The 8,313-nt window shown below is 39.0% G+C and overlaps 1 protein-coding gene across 1 annotated transcript in view; it reads right to left on the bottom strand.

Annotated features, from left to right (window-relative positions):
• LOC103076173 (mitochondrial inner membrane protease subunit 2-like) overlaps positions 1 to 8,313 on the bottom strand; it is a gene marked incomplete at its 5' end in the record, with an annotated part of 286,158 nt that overhangs the window by 127,444 nt on the left and 150,401 nt on the right. The window lies entirely within an intron of this gene.

Genomic DNA, 8,313 nt, shown 5'->3' with positions numbered 1-8,313 from the left:
TTTTTTTTTTTTTTTTTTTTTTTTTTTGCGGTACACGGGCCTCTCACTGCTGTGGCCTCTCCCGCTGCAGAGCACAGCGGCCATGGCTCACGGGCCCAGCTGCTCCGCGGCATGTGGGATCTTCCCGGACCGGGGCAAGAACCCATGTCCCCTGCATCGGCAGGCGGACTCCAAACCACTGTGCCACCAGAGAAGCCCCCTCTATTCTTTGAGAACAAAATTGAATGGGAAAAGTGAATGCTATGACAATTAATAGCCGCAATGAAATTCTGAAAAATTTTTAAGTTGCTCAGAGATCTGAAAGACATTTGGTATAGAACTTTCATTTTCAAATGTTATGGCTATTCTTTCATAAAAAGGCAAGATCAAAGGTAATCAGAATTCAACTCTAGAGATCAATTAGGCAGAATTCTTTATATTTCTATCAAGCTATCCTTCAGTAATTGCTTGGAGAATGGTCTATCGATGGCACCACACAAATTCATGAAGCAGTCTTTTACTTATCCAACCAATACTTACAGATCAATTTACTATAGGTCAGGAGATTAAACATTATCTCTACTAGTTTTCATTACAATTACAAGTATTATCACCTCAATTTTTCTTTTTCTTTTTTTTTGTGGTCCGCGGGCCTCTCACTGTTGTGGCCTCTCCTGTTGCGGAGCACAGGCTTCCGGATGCGCAGGCCCAGCGGCCATGGCTCACGGGCCCAGCGGCTCCGCAGCATGTGGGATCTTCCCGGACCGGGACACGAACCCATGTCCCCTGCATCGGCAGGCAGACTCTCGACCACTGCGCCACCAGGGAAGCCCTCACCTCAATTTTTTATACAAAAAATTGAATGTAGTAAAAAAAAAAAAAAAAAAAAAAAAAATCAAGCTTGGAAAGGTATGAAATGAAAAACGAATGCCTCCTTCCACCCCCTTTCAACCCCTAATCATTTTTTCCCCCAATAAAATTCTGGTTTCCAGTCTCTAGGCATTTATCTCTATAGAGATCCACTACTTATTTACACATGATATCATATTCAAAATAATTTTCTCTATCTTTAAAAAAGTACTTTAATATCTTGGAAATATTTTCATAGTTCCAAAGAAGTATATGAGAATGTCTGTTTCTCCACATCTGCCCAAGACCTCTTCCTACTCTTAAAAGTGGAGGAACTGAAAGAGTTTTCATTGAGTTGCATCTATCCAAATTTACCATATTAGAAGTTAAAATTGAGATATTAAAAAGTTTAAAGTTATTATTCTTTTCCATTTTAACCACTTTTAAAATTTAAGTATAGTTGATGTAAGTGTTATATGTTACAGGTGTACAATATAGTGATTCAGTTTTTAAAGGTTATATTTATGGTTATCATAAAACATTGGCTATATTCATGTTGTACAATATATCCTCATAGCTTATTTTATATCTAATAGTTTGTACCCCTTAATCCACTATATTGCCCCTCCCCCCTTCCCTCTCCCCACTGGTAACCTCTAGTTTGTTCCCTGTATCTGTGAGTCTGTTTCTGTTTTGTTATATTCACTAGTTTGTTGTAGTTTTTAGATTCCTCATATAAGTAGTATCGTACAGTATTTGTCTTTCTTTATCAGACTTATCTCACTTAGCATAATACCCTCCAAGTCCATCCATACTGCTGCAAATGGCAAAATTTCATTTTCTTTTTTATGTCTGAGTAGTATTCCATTGTATGTGTGTGTGTATACACACACACACACACACACACACACACACACACATATATGCCACATCTTCTTTATCCATTCATCTGTTGATGGACACTTAGGTTGCTTCCGCATCTTGGCAATTGTAGATATTTTTAAAATATTTTGAATTATTTTTAAATATTTTAAATATTATAAATATTTTCAATTAACTATTTTTAAATTAAAATGAAGATCCCATTACATATGAACATAAATAACATTTTGATGATATGTAATCATAGTCTGAACTTTGTTTTTTTTGGTTTTTTTTGTTTTTGTGGTACGTGGGCCTCTCACTGTTGTGGCCTCTCCCGTTGCGGAGCACAGGCTCCGGACGTGCAGGCTCCGTGGCATGTGGGATCTTCCCGGACCAGGGCACGAACCCGTGTCCCCTGCATCAGCAGGCGGACTCTCAACCACTGCGCCACCAGGGAAGCCCATATTCTGAACTTTGAATTGAAGTTCAAAGATTAAGTAACCTACACTAAACAAACAAACAAAAAATTAGTGAAGCTAATGGCTTTGTTTCACATTTTTTATAAATCTTTTTAATGTTTAAGAGATGACAGCTGAATTTCCATATCTGGTTCTGCATTCACTCTCTTGCAATATGTTGTTTTACTTGAAGTATATGAAAAGAAATTGGCCTCACATAGCAGGTATGTAGTTGGAAAAGGGAGGTGCACTTTAATAGTCTTTTTACATAACTGCAGATATTCTTCTTTGATAGCACACCAAAACTTGACAGTGGTAGTTTCTTAAAGAATAATTGCAATGTAGAATCTGAAATCCCACCAAAGAACTTAACGTAATAGCTCTCTTACATTAAAAAATATTTATTGGTCTCGAGGCATCCATATTGTAATATGTACTTTGAATGATCTTTACCTATGCATGATTTTAATGCATACTTTTGTAACATCATGTACTGGTCATTTGGAAATCCCAGTTCACTATATTATGCAGATCTTCCAAATGTTGTTTTATTTCATTATGTAACATTTTAAAATAATTTATAACACCACTGATATTTTCACAGAAGTCCTTAAGAATTGAGCAGCTCTAAAGCTCATGGTGAAAGATATGTTTTCCAAAATTAAAAATAATGCTTAGAAGCATAATTCAATCATTGGAAACAAATACTATTAGTCGTTTTCCTTGAAATGATAGGTTCACTTCATCAACTTTTGGGAAGATATCTGTCAAACACCAAAGTCTGGATAACCAAACCGTAATTTATCAGTGAATCAAGTAAAAATGGTGTTACCATGTACAGTCGTGGCTAGCTCAGCTGGCAACTCAATAGCACAAGTACTTTTCCTCAAGGTAGCACTGTACTTCAAACTGTAGCAAAAATGTGTACTTTTGATTTCATCACACAGAGTATTAAAAAGGACATTGTACCCAAAGGTTGAGACTTAATAAAATTAGTAATTTTACTCCTTCATCCAGGACATTCTTAAATGAAACTGGCATCCTTTCCTTTTTTCTGCCAGTGGATAATGAAGAAAACATTAATACTAGTTCAACTTTGTGACTTGATTTGTGCTAAAGCACCAGTAGTTTTCCCACCATCGCTTTTGCACCATCAATGAAACTCAGCGAAAAAGGTAAATACTGCCTTAGCATTCTTAAAAAAATAGTTTTGACCTCACAGATGTCTTAAAAGGGTCTTTGGGATGCCCCGGGGTCTGCAGACCACAGTTAGAAAACTGCTGCCTAAATCATCTCTATTTCAAAAGTAAGGACATTAAGTAACCTACCTAAAGACAAACAGTAAACAGGACAGCAGAAATTCAAACCCAGGCATTCTAACCCCAAGTTCCGGTTTCTGATGACTATGCAGCACTGCTTAGGATGTATTGTTGCCACAATTGTCACAAAGTTCTTTTCACTGAAATTTCACATTGGCCCTTGCTTTGCCCTCTGATATCATAATATACATTCATTCATCAAGTATTTAGATTGCTTCTACTATGAGCCAGGGACTGAGCCCCATGATGGGGATGCCAAAATGAAGAAGGTATTGTCCTCACTTTCAAGGAGTTCACAGTTGACTGGGGAGATAAATGTGTAAACAACTACCTGTAATGCGTGTGATAAATGCTATAGTAGTACTCCGTACAAAGTATTTTGGAAGCACAGAAGAGTGATTAATTCTGTCCAAAGAAGTGAGGAGGAAGAGAGGGTGAACAGGGGTTTAAGAGCGAAAGTGCATTTGAGTCGGACTTGAAGGACAAATACATCTTCTAATCCTTTTATTCACAGGATAGTCCTTCACATACTTGAATACAGCTACTGTGTGTCCTGCATAAGTTTTCACTTCTTTGAATTAAGTATTTCCATTGCTTGAAGAATGTATTATGAGGATGAATACAGGAAATAAATCCCCCTATTATGGGAAATGTCTTCTAAAAATATGTATCTATCATTCTTTTGCAAATATATTTTCCTTTTTTAAAAAATATTTTATTTATTTATTTATTTATGGCTGGGTTGGGTCTTTGTTGCTGCACACAGGCTTTCTCTAGTTGCGGCGAGTGAGGGCTACCCTTCGCTGTGGTGCACGGGCTTCTCACTGTGGTGGCTTCTCTTGTTGCGGAGCACAGGCTCTAGGTGCGGGGGCCTCAGTAGCTGTGGCACGTGGGCTCAGTAGTTGTGGCTCACGGGCGTGGTGGCTGCTCGTGTGGCGGAGCACAGGCTCTAGGTGCGGGGGCCTCAGTAGCTGTGGCACGTGGGCTCAGTAGTTGTGGCTCACGGGCTTAGTTGCTCCGCGGCATGTGGGATCTTCCCAGGCCAGGACTCAAACCCGTGTTCCCTGCATTGGCAGGCGGATTCTTAACCACTGTGTCACCAGGGAAGTCCCAAATATATTTTCACATTTGTTAACATCAGCCTTTAAATAATCGTGAGAGCCCGCTGATTTTGCCTAATATCTAAATAGCTTATGCCAAACCACAATTAGGGACGGATGCACAAACTAAAAAGACTGTTCACAAACTGCCCCAACCAGACTTTTTAGCCATCTTTCCTCTAATCCAGAGGTCAGAAAACTTTTTCTGTGAAGGACCAGACAGTAAATATTCTATGCTTTGTAGGCCAGATGATCTCTGACATAACTATCCAGCTCTGCCTTACAGTGCGAAAACAGCCAGAGACAATATGTAAATGAATGGACATGGCAGGGTTCCAATAAAACTTTATTTACAACACTGGCAGTGGACCACATATGGCCCACAGGCCATAGTTTGCTGACTCCTGCTCTAAGCCATCTTTCCTTTTATGCCCTCCTCCTTTTCACTGTATAATGCAAAGAACATTAGACTTGGAATCAGGAGAACTGGCTTTTAATTCTACCTCGCTCATAACCAGCTGGGTGGTCTTAGGCAAATTGCTTTACTACTCTGGCCCATGTTTCTTTTATCAAATCAAGGATCTTTAGATTATGTGATCAATAATGGTCCTTCCTAAATTCCAAAGAATTAACTCAAAGTAACTCTCTTCCCCACAGTATTCCTAATTCATTCCATCATGAAATAAACAGTGTGACCTTCAATGATATTAATAGAAACGTTTATCTCAAATGAAAAGAGGGCAGGTCTACTTCACTCTATAAAGGTAAAGTTCAATTATGAGTAAAACACTAACAAGACTGTCCATAAGAAAGCAACCAGGGACCTAAAAAACTCTGGAAATTTTAGCAAATCAAAGAGGTTTGAAAGAACCGTGTAAAGAGTAAAGCAGAAATATAGTAGGCATAATATTCTTCTTCAAATGCTTGGAATCAAAGATTAGAAATTAAAACATCCTAGGTCTGAATGATATTTCTGAGTCCTTGGTTCTGACCAATTTTAAGTTCTGTGCCTTCCGAAACTTTGTAGTATCTTAAGTCTGTAAAGTCATTGCTAGTAGTAACACTGAAGTAATATCATTTAGAGTTTATATCCTTGTGTAGTATATCATTCAAGCTCCCTGGCCCTATGAGATTGTCAAAGATAAATACTATTGCCTTTTTACAAATAAGGAAACCCAAATTCAAAAGGATTGCCCTCCACCTAGAAGACTCCTGACATATGTCATAAAAAGGGGAGGGGCTAAAGCTAAGCTCCCAAATCAGCTTAGACAGTATATACTGAATGCTAAAAAACAGACACCAAAAAATATTTTGTAAAGCATCATCTCCTTTGTATTCTAGGAGGAAGGAGAGTTTGAGCGAGTGGGATTTAACAGCTTACCAGCAACAAAGCACTGTAAATTTGGAAATAGTTGCCTAGCCTTCTGCTTTAGCTCTTAACGTTCAATTTACCTAGTTTTTCTAAGTGCTTCAACCAAATGTAGATGCTTTATGAAGACAGCTCATAAAATGTACGATGGGGAGATGGGGTGTTCTATATTAAAACAACCTCAACTAGGAAGGATTTTAAAAGCAAAGAATATTCCTTTCAATTTGATTGGCTTCATAGACAAAAGCCATATTCTTATAAAAATAAAATACAAGCAGCTGTGAATAATTCAAATCACTAAATGGCATGAATGGATTAATATTTTAATGTTATACTTGCCTTTTATCCAGACACAACTTTGAACATAATAAATTTGGTTTCAGAACTGAAACCCTCAAAATTCTGAGTTTGGTTTCTTTTTTTTAATATGTATTATTAAATTCATCTTTGAAGACTCCTGAAGGTCATAGAGGTCAGAAGAAATGTATTTTTATTCAAATGAGTCAATCTGGGGGAAGTCTCCACAGTTTCCTTCAAAGAAAACTACAAAGAGATTTGAGAAAGCAGCAATTCGAAGCTTATCCAAAGAGAAAGGCTAATATGGATGAGGAAATTCATCTCAATGCGTTTATTTTCCCTGGGTTTAGAGGATACCAAGGGGCGAACAGCACTGGAGCAAATCATACGTATGCCTGGCTCTCTTCCCTTTCACTCACTCTGTAACTGTTCACAGATTAAATAAGATTCTTTACCACTAATGTCCCAGGTTACCTTTTATGAGAGAAAGGTAAGAAATAATTTGTGGAATCCTTGGAAAGGAGAAAGGTACATTCCACTCTTGTGTGGAGCAAGTTGGGGGAATTCAGGGGCTGACAGTGTGCACATGAGTCAAATGACTTCCTAAGTAACAGATAGTGAGGTTACTCCACTTTCCTGCAGCCTGCCTCCCTCTAGAAGCCCAAGTTCTCCTAAGGCTGTGGCCAGGAGAGGTAGCATGCAGGACAATGGTTGCATCTTATGTGGGAGTTGGTTTCTAAAATCAGCCTATTAGGCAAAAATAGCCTGAAATCAAAATACCCCTGAAAATCCCTTATATTTTCTTTAAAGTACAGTAGGTATGGTTTTCCAAACATAACCCTCTAATTATACATAAATACAATGTACTCGATAGTATACAGTTTATAATCAAGAAGTCCATCTTGTACCCCCCAAAAAAGCCATTGAAATATTTAAAGATTAGAATCAGTCTTGTGAGAAACTAATACCATCAGGCATGCAAGAAGCCACTTGGGGTCGCAGTCTCTTGAAAAGGAATGCAGGCAAAAGTGCCTCCACTTTGTAATGTTAGACCCCTTCTCTCCACCTGCTTTCATTCTCTCTTTCCTCCATTCAGCCACCCCTCTTCCTGACTAGTTATAGTCGAATTCAAGTCACTCTGGGCACTACGGCACTCCTAGGCGTTCTGAGCCTTACGTTTATCAGATTTTTATCACCGCTGTAACCAATTACACAAACTTAAAACAACTGATCATACGCAGGCTTGAAACAACACAGATCTATTACCTTAAATTTCTGAAGGTCAGAAGGTGGGTCTGGTTGCTCTGGGTTTCCCACAGCCGAAATCAAGGTGTCCGCTGCCTGGCTCTGGGGGAGCATCCACTTGGAAAATGATTCAGGTTGTTGGCTGAATTTACTTCCAGGCAACTGTACGACGGAGGTCCTACTTCCTCGCTGGCTGTGGGCCAGGGGTTACTGTCAGCTTCTAGAGGCCGCACTTTGTCTCCTGGACCCGTTTCTCCGTATTTAAAGCCAGCGGCAATGAACTGAGTCCGTCTCATGTTCCACATCTCTAGACCGCTCCCTCCACCTCCTCCCTTCTCTGCCCTTCTCTCCAACTTCATCCCTCTAACCGACTCTCTGGTTTTCCTCCTCTGATTTTAAAGACTCATGTGATTATACTGGACCCACCTGGAAAAACCCAAGCTCCTCGCCCTCTTTTAAGATCAGCTGATTATTAACCTTAACTCTTTGTAAAGTCCTTTCACAGCAGCTCCTAGGGGAGGGTTTGATTGAAAAACGTCCTCTTGAGAGGACACCTTTAGTATTCTGCCTACCGCACTGTAATGACAAATTCTTAGCCCCTCAAACACATTCCTTACATCCCCTAAATTATATTGTACATTTAGCCAGAAGAGTCACAGGCGGCCAGGTTGGCAATTAAGATCTCACTGCAAAATGAAGAACCAAATGAAAACATATCAAAGAGGGCTATTATAAGACATTACAAATATTTGAATAAAACTTAAAGAGCTGAAGTTAGCCAGTATGAAAATAAGCATGCACTAAAGGAAGACCACAAAAATTCTAGAGGGAAA

This window comes from Lipotes vexillifer, unplaced genomic scaffold, assembly GCF_000442215.2.
Source record: "Lipotes vexillifer unplaced genomic scaffold, Lipotes_vexillifer_v1.1 scaffold460, whole genome shotgun sequence".
In the NCBI taxonomy this organism is placed as follows: domain Eukaryota; kingdom Metazoa; phylum Chordata; class Mammalia; order Artiodactyla; family Lipotidae; genus Lipotes; species Lipotes vexillifer.
Note: the sequence above shows the minus strand (reverse complement) of the source record. Positions and strands in the feature narration are given on the sequence as shown.